General features: G+C 34.6%; 1 long non-coding RNA gene across 1 annotated transcript; it reads right to left on the reverse strand.

Annotated features, from left to right (window-relative positions):
• Window positions 1-533: 533 nt before the first annotated feature.
• Window positions 534-6,237, reverse strand: LOC137475595 (uncharacterized). Its single transcript, XR_010999966.1, has 3 exons — window positions 6,104-6,237; window positions 2,671-2,866; window positions 534-867 (listed from the first exon to the last, which is right to left on the reverse strand). It is a non-coding gene; the product is annotated as an uncharacterized lncRNA (long non-coding RNA).
• Window positions 6,238-24,351: the final 18,114 nt, after the last annotated feature.

The raw sequence follows: 24,351 nt of genomic DNA on the forward strand, positions 1-24,351 counted from the left end.
AAAAATTTGCTGACGTTTTGCTTCCTTCTCATTAATCTCTATCTTCTGAGCCCTCACTATAGCACACCTATCATTCTCAGGGTAGTATTGCAGGATTTCTCCAATTTCCTGTGGGAATACCTTTCCAGCTAGATGCAGAAGCCAGGAGAGAATTGTGACAATGCATTATAAAGTGAACAATGCACATGTTATTGGAGACCTAAGGGAAGAACAGGGGTTCTGAACAGGACAAGGGTTCTGCTATTTTTGCTCATCTCTCAACCCAAGATTAGACTCCCCTGCATGTAAACACAGGAAAACAGGACATCTTCGACTTCAAACTGCAAGTTAGAGCAAAAACCTAAATTTGGGTGGTTTGTCATGGCTCACTCCTGACCCTGTGCTGTGATTTGTTGTTTCTCAGTAGTACTGGCTCACTGGGACTTCCTGAAAGATGTACAAGTACCAAGAAATACAGCAAAATAAATGGGTATGAAAAACAATAAATAGCACTTCATTAGAGATTTAATTAATAATGCAGAAATATATATATATAATTTTTTCCAGTTACAGTGGTACAATCATTAGAAAGGCACAACCTTTGTAACCAGGCTTAGATAAAAGAAAGAAAGAAATACATAAAGGGGTCTACTGCCTCAACAAAGGCATGTGGATGTAGCTGTTGAGTATATCTCTACAATTTTAGATACTCTATGGTATCAACCTTGCCTCCAGCCACCACTCCAGAAGCAGTCAATATCCCCATACATCTTGCAGCACATGTTCTGTCTCCACATGAATATCCTAGGTGCTTGAGAACATCTCAGATGACACCAGATGTTTGACTTAGACGCTGGGGACCACCCTTCACACCTGCATGCTGTGAGCCTAATAAATAAATACACTACAAGCCCCTCTTACTGTGCAGACAATGTACACCCAACTTCAGACTCTGTGTTTTTATGCTTCTCTGTTGGCATTTGATAAGGCCACTGTCAGAGGATAAAAGAGTAATTCCCTCACTGCAAAGATTTAGACCGATACCCTTTATCTTCTCAGGTTAGGAGCATAATGAAGAGAAGATGAAATACATGTTAAAGAAGCAATGCTTTGGAAATGGATACAGAGAAGGTGAGATCCATGCTCCTTAAACCAGCACTTAAACCAGACCTTTCACTGCTTTCTGTTTTCTCAGCTGCTAAAAAGGACTGATTTTTTACCTCCTCCCCATTTTTTCCATATGCCTGTGTGTTACACTACCTATAGGGCAACAAATTTGAAGCACATACAAGGAATTAACATATTTAATTTTTAGAAAATACTTATGTAACAATTCTTTGTTTGATTTAAAAGAGTGCTTATAGCCAAAGTGGCTATATAATATATGGTGGCTAGAATTGTACCAATGGCTGTAATTATACCAATTATTAGCTCTTTCCCAAGAAAAGTAACAATAGATTATAATCCAAACTGTTTAGAGAAAAGACATTGCTAGATGACCTGGGAAGTTCACTGTTGTGAATGTGGCTCTTGAATTTTTTCTTTTTTAACACCATACTTCACTGGAGAGGTTAAAGTGCTGGAATGTCATGGATGTTGACATAAGTGGGAAAAAAAAAGAAAAATTAGCCTATGAAACAAGTTATCTGGCATTTAATGGTGAATGGTGGAAGGTTAAAGATGTTAAGGTCATAGCTGATAATGGAAAACTGGAAAACAAAAGAAGTAACCTATGAGCTATGGCTTTTAGGCATATAGGAAAATAAATCTCTGACTTGAAAGGTTTAATCCCTAATCCCTTTACATTTTGCAAGGGAAAGTGCTTATAGTTGGACATTTTGCATCTCCATTCAATGGGCCAACATGCTAGCATACAGTGGCTGAATCAGAAATATGGATTCACTGTCTAACCAAATGTACTGCTCAACATAAGGATCCTTGGTTCTGCTCATGTAACCAATTTCTTTTAAGCTTATTTGTTGCATCTGTGGAAACACTAGCTTATTGTGTCAATAATATTAGTCTAATGATGGAAGGAAAAAAATAGAACAATTATCAGGAAAATAAACATTTACAAAAAGACTGGCTACAGGGAAGGAAATAAAACATCATATAAATAATGATTATATAGTATCTTCCATTTGACAGTCTGAGTTACTGCTCTTCCTTCACTCATAAAATGTTCTCTCCAGTTTTGTTCCTTCATACAAAATATCCTAACAGTCTGTTTATGGAAGAAATAAGTCAGCTTACATGGTAACTGCCAGCTTCTTCTAAAAGTGTCTATAATGTACACATTTGCATAACTCTACATGTTTTCAGGTGCAAAACATTATGGCTTCTGAATCTAAACACCACCTAACAAATGCTTAAGACCATCCTTACCCAAGAAATATCTTTACTGAGGTTGAAATAAAAGCAAAAGGGGATGATTTTATAAATTGAAGTGACACATACGCATTTTAAAAATAATCTGTAACAAATAAAAATGCAAATAAAAAATTAGGACATTTTCTTATTGACATAACTTGTACTGTCATAATTTCAAAATGCCTCATTGAACTGAGGACCCTGTTGCTACAGATAATATGCAGATTAAGTAGGAAGCAGACATATCTCATGTCTGCTTAAGTGAAGAAGGCTGTACAGAAATATACAGAAATAGCTGCATGGAAGCATTAAGTACCTTACCAGCATGACAGTGAAAGAGTAAACTTAAACTGGTGAGTTACATGATGAGAATACTGAAGTCCTCAGACCTAGCTAGATATATGCTTTTGCTGTCCATTCAATCATTTTTTCTGCTTTTATCTATTCTGCTCATACAGCACCCACCAACATGGAAAACAATGGCTCCATTCTGGTCAACATAAAAATTAAATAATTACTGAACAGGTAAAATAAATGTTTCTCCAAAGGATGTGTTTTTTTTATGGTTGTATCTGTTCATTCAGAGTCACCATTAAGGTCATGAAATTGTCAACTCACTTTTGTCAAGATTTGTAAATTAACACTGTGAGTGCCCAGACTCTTACAGAGAGTTTTCTCAATATTATTGATACAACTGGGTAAAAAACTAATGATTGGAAGGTATTAAACTCCTGCTTCTGGTGTTTATTCAAGCTTATTCAAGACAAAGCAAGATCTGACATTTTTCAAATAATTTCTTAAATCTTATTGAAGCTACATCTCTAGCACAAATCATAAAACAGAAGTTAAAAATTCTGATTGTATAAGAGCAAGAGATGCTTTACAAAGTCTCGTGAAAGCTACTTTTCACACCCTAAATTTAACTAAGTGCAGAAAATCTGGTTCCTCTCCAGTGATACAAGGTGTGTTACGTTAATTATTTTGCTAACATCATCCCTAGGACATTATACCCCCCATATTCTTAAACATGTGAGGGAGACTAACTGCACAATGTATGTGGTAGCTAAAAAAATAATTCATGAATTGCCTGAGAAAAAACAGACTTAAATAGATGGTATGCAACAGAGAAAGACAGTTGACAAAATATGGATTTTGCAAGCATCCATTAATCAAATAAATGCAAATAATTGGTTAGAAAATTGTCTTTCACAGATCAAAAAGAGTGAGCATTATTGTCAAACAACACAAGTTGAGCATTTGGCTTGACATCAAAACAATTACTGAGAAATAGTCAGCGTAGTCTTTATTTGTTTTCTGGGTATCTTCCTTTTTCAGGAATTCCATCCCTGTTTCTAGGACCATCCAGAGAGGCAGGTGCAGTGCTAAGGAAATAAGAAAGCTTAGTCTGCTCCTTGCTATCTTAGTTGGTATTTGGTGTGCCATTACCTTATCCTAGGAAAAACAAATTAAAACAGGACATTTTGCCAGCAGATGATTTCATAACGGAATAGCTAACAGTTGTAAGATGTATGTCAGCTCTGCTTGCTCATACTGCTTGCTCATACTGCAGATGTATCCATACTTTCTTATGTTCTCTTTTTTTGGGGGGTGGGGTTTTTTTTTGGGGGGGGGAGGGTTTTTTGGGTTTTTTTTGGTTTTGTTTTTTTTTTTTTTTACTGTAATTGGTATAGATGTCCCAATGGTCAGGATTCCCTGTGCCAGCAAATTCTTCAAGATATTCTTAAAATAAATACACAATGAATGACAAGCGGCAGTAGAAATCCATATGCTACCCAGAGGATAATGTAGCAGTGTTTCCTGACCAACCTCCTTGCTCCTTTATGGCAGAGATTAGATGGAACAAGAATTCAATCTGCCTGGCAGCAATCACAAATGAGGGATTCAGCAAAAATTTGGCTGTTCAAAATAGAGAATTATGCTTACACACATGTGAATACTCAGTGGAAAAAAAGAATTTGCAGTATGTAATATATATGCTTTAAAAATTAGTAATTCATTAAAATGTATTGCAGTCTTTTTTCCCCCTCTAATTTCTTCTTTTCAGCTGGCATTCCTTTTGTATAAAACTATTAGAAAACTTGTAAACAAACTATTTTTTATCTTTTGTCTTTCTGAGAATATCTTTACCTCAAAATGCCTCCACTGAAAGTTCCACAAAATAGTTACATAATCCAAAAACATAAAACTTGATTTTAACAGACCTGAAATATATGTAAGGCATTTTAAGTGTTTCTGCTTTTTTGATTCATTGTGTTAGAAAAGTTAAGTATTTTTAAGTAGAAACTTAAAAAAAGGTTCTTAATACAAATTTAGACTGATAAAATAAAATACAAGGTCCAAAACTTTAAAAAAATATTTTTTGAAAGCAAATCCTTACCATCTCTAAAATTTGGGCCTTGTTTTACAATACATAAAATATAAAGTTGATACAACTATTGAAGGTTGCTTTAAAAAAGATAATTTTAAATTTAGGTCCTTATTTCACTCTCTATTTTGCTATTTATTATATCTTTCAATTGAGCAAATAAAATTTAAATCACATACTCATACATTCTTTGCTCTTATTGGCAGTAGGGAAAAGCAGGACTAAGTTTTGTAGGGTCTTATTTTTTCTTACACTTCACTGGATGAAAGTACTGTTGTATAGAATGGAATGGAATAGAATAGAATAGAATAGAATAGACTAGAATAGAATAGAATAGAACAGAACAGAATAGAATAGAATAGAATAGAATAGAATAGAATAGAATAGAATAGAATAGAATAGAAGAGAATAGAAGTCTTCAGTTGGAAGGGATTTACAACAATCATCTAATCTGACTAACTGACTGCTTCAGGGCTGACCAAGTTGGACCATGTTAAGGGAATTGCCCAAAAGTCTCTGAAATACTGACTGGTTTGGGGGACCAATTGCCTTTCCAGGAAGCCTGTTCTAGGGTTTGACTGCTCTCTTGGTAAAGAAATACTTCCTAATGTCCAGTCTGAACTTCTCCTGATGTAGCTTTGAACTATTCCCACATATCCTCTCAGTGGTTACCAGGGAGAAGGGATCATTGTCACCCTCTCCACATTCTCTATCTTCAGGGCTGTCCTCCAGACACTCCTCCCCCCATATATACTTGTGCCCAGAACTACTCTGTGTTAGGTACAGAATCCAGCACTTGGACTTATTTAATTTCATGCCATTAATAATTTCCCAGTGATTTAATCTGTCTAGATCCCTCTGTAGGGCTTCCTGTCCTTTAAGAGAGTCAACCTCACCTCTCAGTTTGGTATCATCAACAAACTTGCTAACAGCACATTCAACTTCTGCATCCAGATCATTGATAAATATATTGACCAGGATTGGCCTGATAATTGAACCCTGAGGAACACCCCTGGTGACCACTCACCACTTATATGTAGCCCCATTCACTAGAATGTTTTCAGCCCTACTGTTCAGCCAGCATGCTACAAACCCACTCATCCCACAGCTGGACAACTTATCCAGAAGGGACAGTTATGTAATAGGCTGTATCAAAAGTCTTACTGAAGCCCAGAAAAATTACATTCACCACCTTTCCTTCATCCACTGGGCAGGTGACCTTATTATAAAAGGTTATCAATTTAGTTAAACAGGAGTTACCTTTTGTGAACCCATGTTGTCTCTGCCTGATAACAGCATCATTCTTTAAATGCCTTTCCATACTACCCAGTATAACCTTCATAATTTTCACAGTGACTGAGGTTAGACTAACATATCTGTAGTTCCCCAGGTCTTCCCTCACATCCTTTTTGTAAATTGGAATAGCACTGGCTAGCTTCCAGTCAGCAGGGACATCCCCAGACTCCCAAGACATTTGGTAGATGACCAAGATGGGTGCTACTGTGACATCACATCTGCTAACTCCTTTACTACTCTACAATGTATCTCATAAGGACATGTGAACATTCAGCTGATAGAATCAAAGAATCGTAGAATCATAGAATGGTTTGAGCTGGAATGGATCTTAAGGTTTATTTAATTCCAATCCCCCTGCCATGGGCAGGGACACCTTTCCCTAGAACAGGTTGCTCAAAGCTCCATCCAACCTGGCCCAGAACAATTCAGGAATGGGCCATCCACAACTTCTCTGGGTAACCTGTTCCAATGTCTCACCATTTTCACAGTAAAGAACATCTTCCTAACTTCTAATATAAACCTAGCCTTTTTCAGTTTAAGGCCACTAGTCCTCATCCTATCACTAAATGACCGTGTTAAATGTCCCTCTCCAGTTTTATTATAAGCCCCCTTTAGGTACTTGAAGGTGCTGTTAGGTCTCCCCAGAGCCTTCTCTTGTCCAGGCTGAACAGCCCCAACTCTCTCAGCCTGTCTTCATAGGAGAGGTGCTCCAGCCCTGTGATCATCATTCTATGAACTATTGGAATTTAACAGCAAAAGACAATATTTTTCTAACCCACAAAGATGATGAAAAATGAACTATATCCAGAAAAAATGAAAAATAAAATCTCCTTGTGTAGATGAAATTGAAGAAAAACAAAAAATACTTTCTGAAAACTATATTTAGATTTTTTTTAAAACCCATTTCTTCACTATCGTCTTCATCTACAACCCTAAGAACTCTGTAAGTTTCTGTTGTTTCTGGAGTTTGATACCATAAGCATTCATAAAGGTGTGTAATGTACTATTTTGGCCTTGTATCAGCTCTTGTCAAACGTGCAATTGGAGCATCTCTACATTCCATTTGTTAAAAAAAAAAAGGTATTTATGATCAACATAAAGAACCAACACTAACTAATTAAAGGAACTGGTTAAAACCATATACAGACCCATTAGTCTAAGTTCAGTTCCTGTAGAAACATTCAGGACAAAAAAAATTGGAGGAGACACCTGCCTTGAACTCTTAAAGTATGGAAGAGTAAAATAATTTTTAGATTAACCCACGGGTTAAATAAAGTTTCATATGAACTCTATCTATCGATTACAGTTTACCAAAAGACAGAACTGGAACTACATCTGCAGTGAGTAGAAGAGCCTTTTCTTCTTCATGTAATGCAGGAATTGGAGCTCTAGCAATCGAGGTCTGTGCTCAGCCCACAGTAGGTGTTTTAATGTGGCTTCTTCTCCCTCTGACCACTCTTTCTGTAAAACTACAGAAGCAAGCCAATGACAAGATCCAGCAGAAGAAAGTAGAAATGGCCAAAGCAGGTAATTTTTCTTTGGCTAAAAATACGGTTAGATGTTTGGTTCCAACTTGTCCTTCCATCATAGTGGCTTCATCTCACCTGTTCTTGACACCAATATCAGTCACCCTTTTCTCCATTTCTGCACCTTTCTAGTCCCCCAAACAGAGCTGCAGGAGCAATTTGGAGATGGGGAAGGAAGTGTGTATCCATGAGGCTGCTTTCCAGTGTCATCAGCAAAGGTATTCACAGTGCTGCAAAGTGCTAAGATCACCACTGCCATGAGACATAATCCACCAGTAAACATACTAACCCCTCCCTCCTTGCTTCCAGCAAGAAATTATGGAACTAACACAACATTTGCTGCCATTACATTGTTCACACTACTCTTCTATGCTATGTCTTCTCATTCACCCTGTTGATTCAGATTATAAACTCTCCAGAGGTGGGACCGTCTGGTATTCTCTGTTTGTAAAGAGCCTAGCACAATAAAGTCTTGTTCTGGGCTGGCACACACCTTCTTAAAAAAAAAAAACCCAATAATAAATAGTTTTATCTCACCAGTTGATTTCTTTTTTAATTTCCAGTGGATATTTTGCTGTAATATGGATATTCAAAACAAAAGGGAAAATGAAAATACAAGATGAGGAACAAATTCAGATTATCCTTTACCTAGTCACCTTTTATCCTATGGAGTCTCCTGTTTTCTATTTACTCAACAAATAACAGTTTTAATGCATTGGTTGGATTAAATCAGATATGGGATTATTTCCTCCATCTTTTACATACAGAGGTTAAGATCTAAATAAAACACATAGAATCCACACTGAAAAGTACAGTCATGAGTAATTAATTACAGCATAAGGTTAGACAATAATATAATTTTGCTAATTACAGCTTGGGGCCGATTTTTCAGTGCAGCGGACAACAGCATGTGTTTATTCCCCATAATAACAATAATGGGATACATCATTAACCCTATTTTATTCTTTCTTAATTTTTATAATACCAATAACAAAGATCATTAACCTCTGCTCTGTTTAACATCTAATCAGCCATTTTAGTTAAATAAATATAATATGAAACATTAAACATCATTTTGTTTAGCTAGATTTCCTCTCAGGAGGGGAAATTCTCCTAATGTTATATTAATACCAGTTGACTCAACAAGTCTTAAAACACCAGGAGCAACGTGGTGGAAGATCCATTGCAACACTCTGTGTTTAAATGAAATCTGTTTAATCATAATTATTTGATAAACATTTTCTTTAAAAAAGGGCAACTTTTCCATTAAAACATTTATTGAATATATTTAATAAATTTTCCTTTTGATCATTCTGTTATGTTTTGAAATTCTAATATCACTTAGATTCAGGTATTTATAGATATAAGGTTTTTGTTCAATCCTATAAATCATCCTTCCATTACAAAAGTAAGGGCAAAATTTACCTCTGATAGTAAAAGTAAGCTGAATTAACAAGGGGAAAAAGAATATATTTCTGCTGAAGAGAGTCCATTTTACATAAATGTCCCAAGGTGCAACACAATAATACAAGTAAAACCATACAACCAATATTTTGAATCACCATTTCTAATGACTTAAAAATACAGAAGAGGAAAATGGTGATATATAAGTAAGCAAGAGGTATGGTTTTGAATTTCAGGCTTGGATATTGAAATACTTTTTTTTACACAGGTATAAGGGTAACATTAAATAAGACCGTAGTTTTTTAGGTGAGTAACCATTAGAAGGTAGTAGGGGGATGCAAGCTAAAACAAGGATGAAATTACATAATTTTGAAAATTACTAAAAAGATTTTTGGAAATTACTAAAAAAGGTTATAGTAGTTCTGAATATTGCTGTTGAAATTGGTGGACCCCAAGTCTTTTCTTGTATTTATTTATGTATGGGCATTGCAAGCCAAGATCATCTTTTAGTGTGATGTCAGGTACAGATCGATAATCAGTTGATTTGAAGAGAGCATCTGTGAAGCCTACACATTTAATAAAAGGGTTATGGGATATTACTTATTTAGAAGTGATCCAACAGGAATACATAACCATTTGTCATTTTAAGGCCATAGAGAGTTCCCAAATGCTCAGATCTATGGGAACACGTTGACATTAAAATCCTATTTGATTTTTGATGAATATTTTGGGTCTGTATGCAGTACCTCTCTGCCTTAAATTAGATATATTGATTTTTTTCACACTTCTGCAGAAGTATTCTGTAGCATTTATTCCATATTAGGCACCAACAGTCCTCTTCACCACAAATTAAGCATTCAGAAAATAAAAAATTGTTATAAGAAGTCACGATTACAGCAGAATAAAAAAGGGCATCATGAAGTATAAACCTCTATTTTGAGCTTCTTTCTGCTATATATAAGAATGCTAAAGGCAGCATCTAAGTTTGAGTTAAGCTATGAATCACAAAATAAAGATTTGCCTGTTTGTCTACATTTCTTGAATGAGACTTGAAACTAATTTCAGTCTAACTTAAATACTTGCAAGTTATGTATATTCTGAACAGCTTCAAGTAAGACTTTAGATTAGAATTGACAACATTTTCAATTAGATCAAGATAAGAATACACTGCTTTAATTCTATCATAAATGTTTACAGTGCTACAAACCTTATGGGAAAGTAAATAGAAGACATTTTCTCTAACTCAAAGATACTATTTAGTTCAAGATGCCATTTGAAAATATCATGCAGCTGACACTGAGGTAGAGTTCTTTCCAAGTTGGGACTGCTTTATCCTTACATTAGGTTAAAAATATCCTCTCCCTTTACTGCAATACCTTGGTCCAAAATGTTTTTCCAAGCAAGAATGAAAACTGCATTCTTATTTTCACCAAACAATTGAAAATACACATATCATTCCTCAAAATTGCCATGAAAAGTACACTTAAGTGATGCATTTAAAATAATGAGGAATTAGAATTTTCTGTGTATTTCTAAAACTAGAAAGACATGGTTAATGCATTTTTCCTGTGAATGAGATTCTCTTAACTGTAGATTTTCTTTTTTACAAGGAAAAGGGACATACCAGTTCTTCTCCAGCTCTACCATTTGATTTCTAATTATTCTGAACATTGTTATAGGGAAGAATATTTGATATTCTCCTACTTTATCTACAACATAATTTTATCCACAGCTAATAACTTATGTAAGCAGACAACCGATTTAGAAGTCATCAAATGTCTAGAAGATCATTATACACAATGACTATAGGAAGCCAAACACAAGCTGATTTCTGAGATTCTAAGGGTTCTTTGTTTTCTTAATTTTAATGGAATTTCACAGAAATCCTAGGAGATAATTTTATGCAGAGCCACGACTCTATGCTAATCATTTTCCATTCTCCCACTAATCCACACAGCTACTGTGCTGGGAAAAACACCAAGCTACAATTAAACTTAAAGGACAGTTGTGTACCTGTGTCCTCCCTCTCCTTTTTCTTTAATAAAAGAATAAGAATAGCAATGCTCACCTTGAACTGGACAGTTTTTCTTGTTGATATGAACTTTGTGAACAGCTTGTGAGAAAAATACTAAGCAGCATTTTTTTACAGGTTAAACTACAGGTAAAGAAAATTATTGCAATTTCTGCTCTCCTTAGGAGGAATGCAGGAACAAGAGTTTCTACTTGATGAAATGAGAAGGTAAAGTAAACTTCAAATGTTTTGTTATAAGAAACTAAATATTAACCAGGCATTCTGGGTTTAGTTGGTGGGTTGGAATTTTTTTCTGGTTTTTTGTTTGTAGATGACTCAGCATTCTTCTAAACACCATACTCTCTCACCTTTGCATTACAAGACAAGATTATGAACAGCTGTCTGATAGAAAAGTGGTTTAGAATGGTTTGTTTATAATGTAGAAAGAAGAAAGGGTTAAGAGCTGGCTGTGATTCAGTACGACCACAAGCTCTAGCAATCAATGTTACTCACTATTAATGTGAAAAACCAAAACACATAAAAGTCTTTACAATTGTTATCATTTCATCAATCTCTGTCTCTTGTAAAAATGCCTCTTGCAAGAAGTATTTTGAAAAGTGGAACTTATAAATAAAAGGAAATTTTAAGAGTTCTTTGGACTTTATTGTTTTTGAAAACTGAGAATTAAATGTAGACATTACATATGGATAAAATAGAAGATTCTTTCAATCAAAAAAACCCAGAAAATTAAAAGCATTATGTAAACCACATTTTATAAATAAAAATGTAAACCACCAAATTTTATAAAAAAAATATTTTTTATAACATTTAGATTGACTCTCTTTGCTGAAAATCACTTAAAATTTGTGTGTTAAATTATGCAATATACCCCAAAAAAAAGGGGTAATTAGACAATCTGTCTAAATGGTTCTCAGAATGAATTAGTACTCATTGGTTTAGTTAACAAATGGGGATACATATCTCTGCACTTGCAAGCAATTAACATTTTTGCTTTTATCCTGGGAAGTATCACTATTTGGATCAGTTCTCTCTAGGAAAAAACAGACAGTAAAGTGGGTATGTCTACACATCAAGTGCAATTTGCTTTGTTTACATATATCCATCTGTCCTGTAGTGGAGACATACACAGAGCATTTAGACTATTTTTTAACAAGAATTATAGGATGACATAAATGGCCAGTTTTTCAAGGGCCAGTCTCAACATCAAGGTCAAACCCAAAGCATACATGATTCTTGCTGTAGAAGATAGCAAAAAAACTTGCAAGTGCATACATTTCTTCTCAGCCCTGTTTGCCCAATTATTTTAAAAAGATGTGTAGCAACCACAAAATGTAATTTATACTATCTAAGAAGTCCAGTTAGTCATGAAGTGTGCTTCTCTATCTACGCTGCTCCACTCAACCATGCTCTTTGTAAAGAATGCCTATTTCTGCTTCTGCATTTTCATTCATTAACCTGGATGTGCCCTTTACACATACAATAAAGCTGACAAGCAGGTGCAATTGGATTTCCCACATAGCATCAAAACTGTAGTCCTGGTTTCCAAAATAAGGGCAGATGAAAGGCAAGCAGCACCTCTGCATGATTTTTCTATTGTAGACTAAAATACAAAATACTGAAGAGAAAACTATGTACATCAATTATCATAGAAGATTGATAGGAGGACTATTGTGCAGCATCAGTATCTTGTATTTATTTTAATGGGTGTATGTTTCATATTTAGCAGCAAATTTACAAAACTTCAGTATTCATACTGATAAAGACAGAGTTTGTAAAAAAATAATCTAGTGTTAGTAAAAATCAGCTCCGTTGTTAAATGATTGCATACTTGCTGAGGCGAGAACTGAAAGAGTGAACACAAATGGGGGAGTGACAGAAGATGCACAAAACACCACTACCAGCAACTGCTGAAATTACTTTGTAGCAATGGCAAGAGTGGAGTTTTAGGGTTTATTGCAAGCACTATTACTATTATCATTCAATGGAAGAATACAAATGAAAGAAATCATGCATTCTAAACCCTTGAAAATAGAATAAACCTAGCTGCCTATTTGCACAGAAGAAATAAAATACTTATTGAAACTTTTGTTCAGTTTGTGTAAGAGCATAGGTGTGTAATCAGGTGGTTTTAATGTGATACATTGTTTTATTTGCTGGTTCTCTTCTTATATCCTTAGCTTAGTTACTTGTGCATTTGACCTGAACAAGCCACAACGGCCAAGGCTTAGTATCTCCTTTGTGGGTGATACATCCCTTTCCATTTATTTCAGTAAGGATAGCTCTCATGCATACCTTAGAAAGAATCACTTTCCAGAGTTCAGTATAGAATTATTCACATTCTTCCAAAAATCTATGTAGATTTATGAATCTTCTTGCATATAATTCAACCTCTTTCTACTGTTTATTTTTTTAAATCTCCACATACAAAACTGTATGTTTTGACGTTCTTTCTTTTTATGATAGGTTGTAAGTTTCATGCTTAATACTAATCCTTCAGCTAAGCTTGTCTCCCATCTCTGCCCTTTAAGAAACAGTTCGTAATTTGCAGTGTCTTCTCAAATGAAGACCTCCTATTTTTAATTTTAGTAATGCATAAAAAGTAAAGTAGGGAGTTAATTGTCTATTTTGCCTATGGAAGATTACTGTATTTGTTGCAGCTTTAATTTTGTCTGCATGGGAGTTATTACTCAATAATTTTCTTTACGTTTCCTATTTACTTCATCACAGTTGTATTCCTATCTTGAACAGATTGCAGATGGCTATGATACATTTTATAGTACTGATTTTTTTTTCTAATTAATAAACTTGAAAAATTACAGTTAACTTGACCTATAAATTGAAAACTCTTAGTACATTCCTCTGGCCAAATTTACTAAGGTCTCTCAAGAAGTTATTTTACTTAGTGGGAGGTGTTGTTAAGCAGTGCAGGAAACCTACATAGGGATTATTATATTGAACTCTCCTAAAGAGAGATTTTAATATTTTATAAATTATTTTATTTTTTAAAATTTATTTTTATTTTCAATTTTATGAATAATATTCTATATTTTGAAATAAGATAAATTTCCCAGAAATTGTGTGGCTTTGCTTAAAGTTCCCCATCAGTAACCTGCATTAATTCTGTACTGCTGAACAATGTGGACAGAGATTGCAATCTACTTTATCATTGTATCCAGAAGTAAAGTGTCCAGAAACTAAAATGTTTCTAAATTAATAAGACATTATAGATGTTAAAAATGAAGACATGAAAAATAAAAACATTTCTCTGTTCTTGGGGGGAAAGCAAACACAAGTAACTCACAGTCACACAGATAGTAAATAGTGTTTATGAAAAAAAATTCAAGATGCAAGCAAGTAAATCCAAGCCCTTAAAATTATGAAAGAATGTTCTTAAAAATACCACTGTAGATGAAATTATCCTGTAATTCTTAAAGTTACTTGATTGTTTCATATCACAGAAGAAGATATTTCATTACTTACCATTTCCCTCCTTACTATTTTTATTATCATTCTGGTCCTGAAATAACAGATAAGCAATAGTCAATTAACAATAGTTCACAATGAGTTCTTTCAAATCTTGGGCAAAGTCTATAAATAGACACAAATAACAGAAAAAGATCCTTCTTTTTCTTTGAAATGCTGTACATAATGACCTAAATAGCACATGTGGAAGTAATTTCTGCATTTTATACTTGTAGCTCTTTATAGATGCGCCCTTTGGGTGCGATCCAGCAAAGCTTTGCACATATGCTTAAGTTTATGCATTTTGAGTAGTCCCAAGGCTTTTGTTTGCACTGTTTGTACAAATGCCACATGATTGTTCTCTTTCATGTAATACCTTTATGAAAAAAAGAGAAGGAAAGAAAGGAAAAATGCTCCTTTAATCTTGGTCCATACTAGTTTGAAACCTCTGACACTCATAGTCACCCAAGTTATAAAATTTTGGGGGTGTTAAGAAAATGGGAGGAACTGTTTTCTGTCTAATTATGGGAAAAATCAGACTTGATTTTGATGCATTTTCTGGGTCTTATTCAAACTAATTTAATTAGCTGCTGTATTTACCTAGCAACTCTATGAGAACAGACTTCATGTGAGATTTCTTACGCTCTTGGAGCCAGTGTATGTACAAGAATGCAAGACCAGCACTTTTAATTTTACCTTGGCCCTTGACTCAGAGAACCAAATACAACTAGGAAGTGCAAAGGAACAGGAAAATAGGAAATATTTTTTGAAGTCTTTGACAAGTTCATTTCTGCTTTAGTTTGAATTCTGGGTACTAATTCAGGTTATCTCTTATTTTAGCCAAATCTGGAGGCCAAACCTTCACTGGTTTTGTTCAGCCTCTGCCCTTTCTTCCTGTCCCACAGTCCCCAGTTCACACGCTACCTGTGAATCTATTTTGACAGCTGTATTTTTCCAACAGGAAAATACTTTACACACATGTGGTAATTTCAGACTCAGAACGTGCAGCTCCCTCTTTTACCTCAATATGCCTCCCCTTCTATTCAGTTATGCTTGTGCAGTCTCAGCCTAACACACAACAGATAATCTCATCAGTGTTAAAACACACTGAAGACAAACAGTGTATCTAATTAATTTTGTATATTGCCTAAACTTGTAATATATTGCCTTGGGTGCATCTTGGAGTAAGGGAAAGGAAGTTAAGAAAACAGGCTTTTCCTCTTGGAAATGTCTTCCAAAGGTTTTAGACAGCTTTTGGTGTAAAGTAAAAAAATGTTATTGCAAAAGTGGTGGGAAATGAGCAGTGATTTTAATTTACTTTCATGTTGTTTCCCCACTAAGTTCAATCTAAGGTGAAACATCGTGTTGATGTCAAATTTTGCTTCAAGCAAAACAATAGAAGAGCTCTAAAATTAATGTAGGTGTCCAGACAGAGGCCTTATACAGCCATTAACGGCAGTACCAGCTTGAGATAATGCATTATAAGCATGAAAAATTCAACAGTCATTGCTGTGTTCTGATCTCTCTCCCTTTTTCTTACTTTGTTTCCTACAGAATCTGCAGCACATTCCCAAACTGGTCTTTCTGTTAGTTTACCCCAAAGAAATGCACTGGATCTGGATCATTATGACTAATGAAATTGCTGAGAAGTGATTTTTTTTTGTTAAAATATAATGCCATTCTAGAACTTTCACCATACATTAGGACTCTGTAACAAGGGCTTATGGTTGCCTGAGGCATTACTTTGATTCAGCTTCACTCCATCTTAAGCCACCCAGTTCAATGCACTACTGTAAGATGAGCTGAATGCTGAAATTCATTGCAACTGGGAGATGAATGATATTTTATAGCTATATACTGTAAAATTGTTAGGTCTTTTGTTATCATCTATTGACTTTCAAAAAAAGTGATAAAGCTCTCTGAGCCCATTTAGAGCATAAAAACAAATTATAACAGCATTAAGGCACAGAGTGCTGCGTTAAAATGAGCTGCTGTGCACACTGTTCTCCAAATTCCACTGTAAATTTGCAACCCACAGGTTGTGGTTTAAGATTCAAACCTGTGGATGCAATTACTGTTGGCCAGCATGCTTTTTATGTGACAAATCACTTGGCTGACTTAAAAATCAGATCTTATAGTCTCCAGAGAACAAGATGTTCTTATCCGTGAGCTTTAGGCTCTTGGATATTTCACATACAGTTTTCAAAAAAGAAAATACCTGAGGTGTATTGATGGTTCATGTAGTGAAATCTTTCATAAGAGCAAAAAAGAACGTGACTTTTGTTCTGGACACAGGTGTACACAAAACCATTTAATTTCAAGTCAATAGGTTTGCCTCACATTAGCATTAACAGGACTAAAGACAGGAATAATTTGGTTTCCCTGAATGTGTTGTTATCATTATCAATTCCTGCAGCCTCACAAAAAGTTTTCCATAAATTTAAGATTAACTATTATTTTCTCACCTATAAATAAAATATAATCATCTTAAAAATCAATGAAAGGAAAACCATCACATCCATTAACCTGACTAAGAATTCCTTCAGGCAAATAGTATGAACTGCACTGCATCTTTCATATTATTGAGCAATATCTCTTTGTATGCCATCCAGCAGGGAAAAAAAATCAAATCTAAAATCAAAGACTAAGGGATTTTGTTCTGCAAACCAGTGAGGTAAGGATGGAATATTTTTTTTTATGCCCGGAGTTAATTTTTTTCACCTTAATTTGCAATCTGACACAATCAAAGAATGATATTACCCCTGGAAGGAAGCAACTTTATTACCATTCCAACTATTTTCTGTACTTTTTATCACTTCTAAATCCTTTGTTTTTGAATTCACCTCCATAACCTTGCAACAGTAAACACACTTACTTGTCTTTGCTGACTGTCAACCAATACCATCTGCTCTTTGGAGCCTTAAAAATAGTAACACATATATGGGTCACAACTGTATTCTCTAGATAACCATGTAGCAGATCCAGGTGATTAATTTTTGCACAACCTTTATCTTACCCAGGGGCAGACTTTTGCTATGTCTTTCCCTAGTGAATGTTCTCATAAAATGTGAAACTAACAAAAAATGCAATCTCTCCAAAAACAGTATTTCATAGAGGACCCATGTCAACTAACAGAAGGGGTTGTTAGTCAGCTGCCTTGTTTGAACTTGATCCAAAGGCATTTCTACTCTCTTTCATAAACAGAAGTGGTTCAAGCCATGCAACTGTGAAACTGGGACAAATCAACAGGGGTCTTTTCTTCTGTAAAAGAAAAGAAAAATAGTGGCATTAGCTGCTGCTTTCAGGATGTCTTGGCAATGTTGCTTCTCTTAAATACCACTTTTTTGGTCTGTGAGTTGGTGTCTTGCTTATACTGTTTCTCATGATGCATGCATTCAAGCTTTTAAATCCCTGAACATTCAGGACAGTTTGATGAGATAATTGACAAGATGATGATATGATATGATATATGATATGCCACGGTGATCTATTTTGAACTCAGATTAGATGGAAAACACCAATGTTAAAAAGGCTAGTAAAATTATCCAAGCAAGCACTGATTTCCTCTTTGACTTTGTATGCATAAATTACATATACATATGCACTACCATGATCCCTTCAACATTCTTTTAAAGGCACAGAAGAAAATATTTGCTTAATAATAACAGAAATCCTAATTTTCTTCTGTTCTTATCATTTCATGTGTTATAGAGGTCTTGTTTATAGAACACTGTCTAAGTTCTACATTAAAGATAGAATTACTTATTTTGCTATTAAGTTATTCCCATAATCTCAAATTATTTTCTTATATTAAAAAATAATTTATTTTTATATGAATATATCTAGTTTGGCATCCTTAATTCTGGAGAAGAAAGTTGTATACAGGTTCAATTACACCTATAAAATCCTTTAAACATAAGCAGTTGACAAAGTTTGGGGTGAAGATTGGATCCAGCCACACTCAGACTCTTCTCTGAGAAGGACTTCAGAAAGCAAGGAGGTCCTTTCTGCACCTCCTGACTCAGTGGGAGGGATTCCCCAATAAACTTGTCTGAAGATCCCACTCTGCCCACAACAAAGTGAAAATAACCTATTTAGGAAATAGTTTTTAATATGATTTTAGTTTTAATTCTTTCAAATGCTTATACTTTTTTTCAAATTAAAGTTCTACTGTCTAAAAAGGATTAATTCATAGCAAGGGAAAGGTAAGCTGGGAATTTGAACTGTCATACTCATCAACTCATACTCAGTTATGTACCAATATACTCAGTTATGTACTAATATATTGAAAAGTTCTTTCTTATAGAAATTATAAGCATTAGAAAAAAATTGCTTTATTTTGGCATGTCCTGCTCAATAAACTGTTTTTTTTACTGACAAAAATATTCAGAGATTTAAGAAACTATTTTTATTTTGATTGTGCTGGGAGCTACATACAAATAATGCCTTAAAAACATCTTATTTTATTAAAGTGTTATTCATATAATTCTCTGTCACTTGTCAACTAAAGAACTGAAATAAAGGATTGCCATGGTTAATTATACTGCAATAGATGCTTTCTACATAATTCCTTTTCTTCCCCTACAACTTCAGAGACTAAATACAGGGAAAGATGTCATTAAAAGCTATAATATAAATATTTCCTCTTCCTTGGCCTGCCCATGAAGATGTACTAATGGACACGCACACTGTGTTGTGCCTGTAACATAATATAAGACCTCATAGCTAATGACAGGGTTCATCTAAAATTCTTTTGAATGACAATATCAAAATCAGGAATATATACCCATACAATAAATTGAATTCAAAATGTTATTAGGTTGCTGTTGTGGTGGATATGAGGGATGAAATTTTGATTGGACAGATAGAAAACTTGAATCCTCTTGTGTCTTCAGGGAATGGGTAAAATAAGAATTTCACTGACTTAATCTGCAATCTTCCTTCCAAACACATGTATGTAACTATATGAGACTATATGAATTTGAACATGAGTGTGTATGCTGTGGGAACTGCACTCTGAGGCCAACCAGAAAAATGGAAACTGCTCAGATGTCCAAATCAAAATGTGACATTTCAATTTACAACAACATCTGCTTCTGAAAAAAAAAAAAACAAAACCAAAGACAAACAATAGAACAGAAATAGGACTTATACACCAAATAAATAATCCCTATAAATAGTAATCCCTATAAATAGAAAATATTTTTAACTAGTTATTTCATAAATATTCATTTTCCATTAAAAATTTAAAACTTTTACAGCAGGTATGTTTTGTAACAGACTGTAAATATTTTTGTGCTCAGAAAGGTTCCATGAAAATATTGAATATTCTCAATCCCTGGGGAGTTTGAGCATCACCAAGAATGAGACTTATACCTCCATGGTAGTAAGGGAAGAGCAACTGGATTTTGAGCTTGATTAGAAGCTCGATTTCAGACAAGATTAAGGGAGCAAATGTCACAAAGTGGGAGCTTCAGACAAGTTTATTAGTGAATCCCTCCCACTGAGTCAGGAGGTGCAGAAAAGACCCCCTTGCTTTCTGAAGTCCTTCTCAGAGAGGAGTCTGGGTGTGGCTGGATCCGATCGTAGTCCCAGGTTTTGTCAATCATTTATGATTTTGTTGGTTTTGGCTGGGTAGAATTAATTGTCTTCATAGTAGCTGGTACGGGGCAGAGCTTTAGTGCTTTAGCTTTTAGTACTTTAGCTTTTTTGCTGAAAACAGGGTTAATAACACAGAGATGTTCTTGTTGTTCCTCAGCAGGGCTTGCACAGAACCAAGGCCTTTTCTGCTTTTTGTACGGCCACGCTGGAAGGGAAGCAGTGGGGCATGGGAGGCTGGGAGGTGACACAGCAGAGACAGGTGACCCCAATTAACCAAAGGGACAATCCAGACCATGTGACACCATGCTGATCATGCAGAGTGGGAGGAAGAATGAGGAAGGGGAGAACATCTGGAGTGATAATGTTTTTCTTACCAAGTAACCATTAGGCATGATAGGTCTCTGCTCTCCTGGGGATGGCTGAACACCTGCCTGACCATGGGAAGCACTGAATTAATTCCTTGTTTTGTATTGCCTGTGTGCATGACTTTTGCATTCCCTATTAAACTGTATTATTCTCAACCCATGAGTTTTCCAGCTTTTACCCTTCCAATTCCCTCCCCGATGCCTCTGGTGGGGGAATGAGCACGTGGCTGCATGGAGCTTGATTGCCAGCTAGGGTGAAACCATGACAATGTCTAAAGGATTATAGAGGTGTAATTGAACCTTTAAACACCTTTGTCCTGCAGAATAATGGATGTTAAACCAAATATCTGTTTATAAAAATAAATGTTTCATTATGAAAAGGGTTGGACTGAAAGATCTTTATCATAATTATTTAGTACACAATATAGGTAGCTATAACTACTAGTAGAGTATAGTGCACTATTTTTAAGTATATTGAAGAAAACAAGAACAATTATAAAGTAGAGATTGATATTACTCATCTATACCAACAACTTCGGGCAAATGTCTTTCACTCAGCTTCAAGGATTAACCTTGAGGGGCATCCCCATGCACAGGGTGGAATCTCCACACACACTCCAAGAAGGGCTATGCTACAAGAACCTGCCCTTAAAAAGTGGGACTGGACTTTTAACATATGATTGTCAGTCATATGTTTCAGGGTAGCTGTCTCATTATCTTTAGATACCAGTAGTATCACTTGTTTATTATTTTATCAGGTGTTTAGGAGATCAGCCACAACTTTGCCTCACTATTAGGACGTTTAACTTTAGAATTGATGAGTCAGACTGATTTCACACCAAAACACCAAAAGCAGCAGGATGTCCCTTCTCCATTCACCACTGATTACTATGAAAATAGGGCAGTTTGATATATTTTAGCCCTACTCCAGGCAGTGATCCTGCTACAGTGACATAAAATAATCAGTCTGTCATGGGAGTCACTGAACACTTTTTCAGTTTCTTTCTCTACTGGCCTTTGCACTTATTTTTCAGTACAGGAAATATGGATCTATTGGAGTATATCCAGAAGAGGGACACCAAAATGGTCAGAGGCCTGGAGCACCTCTCCTGCATGAAAAGGCTGAGAAAGCTGGGATTGTTCAACCTGGAGAAGAGAAAAGCTCAAGGAATATTCAATATTACATTGATTCATTAACTTCAAACACTAAGAAATTTCAATTTGGAGCAGCACTGAAGGCACAGTAGTTTCCTTTTGCAGATCTGTGTGTGTGTGTGTGTGTATATATATATATATATATATATATATATATATAAAAAATACATTAACTTATAAAGATGTTAAATATCGTGGGGACTACTCCACCAGTATATGCCTCATTCAACTCACATTTACTTCTGATCTTGCAGTATGTTTCCCCTCCACATAATAGACATTGCCTAAACTGTTCATTATTATTATTATTATTATTATTATTATTATTATTATTTTGACACCACCATACATGTTTTTTTTTTTCAGAGATGAAAGAGATGTTGAAATAAAAAGAAGGGAAGGCAGTGAAAAAGATAGACAGGAGTGTAAACAGATGAGAAGAATGCTTGCAAATTCAAAAAACTGCAAATGCTTTAGATTGCAGGTTCTCCCTACAATTTGTTTGGTGTTTTCCTCAGACTGGTCAATAGTGTGCAATGACAAATACATGTGTTCTGACATAGAGTAGTGGGAAAGTTGCTTACTTTTGCAAAATAGGGTTTAAAACTGTCTCAGGAGGTAATTTCATAACCACATATATTAAAATACATGCCATAATTAGAAAAATATTAAAAAACAATGATAAAGCTAACAAAAAATTGAAAATTGATACTGGAATAACTGCAAGACTAATATCAAGGGTCTTTTAAGATGAATATCTTTAGGGGTAAACACATGCTTCATCATTTCTAAAGCAGTATTTTTAAATAATCCAGTAACATAATAACAATACAACTTCAATAAATTCCTACAAAAGTACCAAAACTAGTTGCACTGGTGCAAAAATACAAAAATTTATTAGTTGCCATTCCTCTGCCACTTACCCTTTCCTTATATGTCCCAAATACTGCAGAAATTCACCATGCCACTCTTTCCTTTAATTGGATATTTTCCATATAAACATTAATGTTCAAACATCAATTCAGATTTAAAGCAATGCAAATTCTTAAAAATCTTACTTTGAAAATTAACTCAAACAAATATAATAAATTTTAATAAATTTAATTTTAATAAGTTTATATCTTGATTAAATATAGTACATGAACCATTGTATCGGAGATTAAAATTTGGCACGGCTTTATAATTCTTTAAACAGTACAGTAAAAATGCTCTCAAAACCAGGATTGTTTGGTTTAGCTCACCATCTAGAAAAATTAATAAAAATTATCAGGGTTACAAAAGAGTATCTTGGTTCTGTTGTGGATATACTACATTGCAAAAACTTCCAAAATTATTTGGGATAAAATAAAGGGCATTAAAAAATAAAAAATACCACTTCTTTAGGAAGATGACCTTAAAAAATTACATAGAAGCCACACCCAAACTCAGCAGAAAATGATATTCAAAGCCACATCCCCCTGTGTAGCTGTAAAACACTGTGATATCCCTTAAGTCTCTTGTTCCTAAGGCTATGTTACAGCTCTTACATAAATATCAGTAAGAAACAGTAATAGAAGGAAGTAGGGGATTCTTTTCAGTTGAGTTTTTGCTGAAATGAGCCAATCAAAATACATCAAAATTAAACAATCTTCAGGTTTTTTTTCTGGGCACCATAATGTACTAACCAAAAAAATCCAAATCTTAGCTTTCTAACCATACCAGACATGAAATTACTTTGATTGACTTGCTGTTAAAGACTACTAACTATGTTTTAATATAAGCCATAAATCAAAAGGAATTATAATGAAGTACTCTGAGTTTTATCTTTTGGGGCAATCTAAATTATGTAGATTTGGTATTAGATGTGAAATGCAGGACATTCAAAATTTTTTCATCTTGTTTATGCTGTTGGAATATAAGATCTGCTGATATAAAAAAATCATAACAGATTGTAGGGTTTTTTCTATTTTCTTCATAATTTCATGTTGGCACATCCATGAAATATGACACAATAATTAATTAGCTTTCAAGATAAAATAAGAGCACAAGCTTTCTACACTGAATGCACATGCAAAAAATGCAGAGCTATTACTAGTAGCAGAATTCTAGCAAAATGTGTGGCATTACATAATGAAATAAACTTCAAAATTGTGTCATAAATGTATTTTAAATTATTACTTGCCAGCCTAAAATGATACAAGTTTCATTACTAGAGCTGTTATATTATTGTGCTGCTATGTATATTGACAGAGTATAATTTTATCATTAACAGTACTAAGCCAAAATTTAATTTTATAACATCATTTCTTATTGGCAAGAGTCTCCAAATTTTACTGCAGAACAAATTCTAGCATGTGACACCCATTCAGTGAATACTCTATCATTAGTGTTCCTTTTTATCCTTTCTGTGTGCAAAACTTTATGGATGTTTATAAAACTATACTGACAAAGCATGATGGAAACAAGACAATGTCAAATATTTGTTTCTGATGTGACACCCAGCTCTTCATGCCAGAAACAATTTTCTTCAGAGCTGCTGAAACAACGTATTACAGTAAAATAATGTCTTTGGTAAATACTTAATAGCGACTTTAGCATTTCCACATTATACACTTCTGGCTCACTTGTGGAAGAACTGCCGTATTTAACATTTTCAGATTTTTCTAGCAGTACTGTGAAGGATAAAATGGCAAGTTACACAGGCTTGAAAGGAGAAGAAAAAATTCTGTAATACAAATGATTGAATAAGCGGTCCTCCATAATGACTTATTATTTGGTTGGTTGGTTGGTTGTCTT

This window comes from Anomalospiza imberbis, chromosome 6 (assembly GCF_031753505.1).
Source record: "Anomalospiza imberbis isolate Cuckoo-Finch-1a 21T00152 chromosome 6, ASM3175350v1, whole genome shotgun sequence".
NCBI lineage: Eukaryota > Metazoa > Chordata > Aves > Passeriformes > Viduidae > Anomalospiza > Anomalospiza imberbis.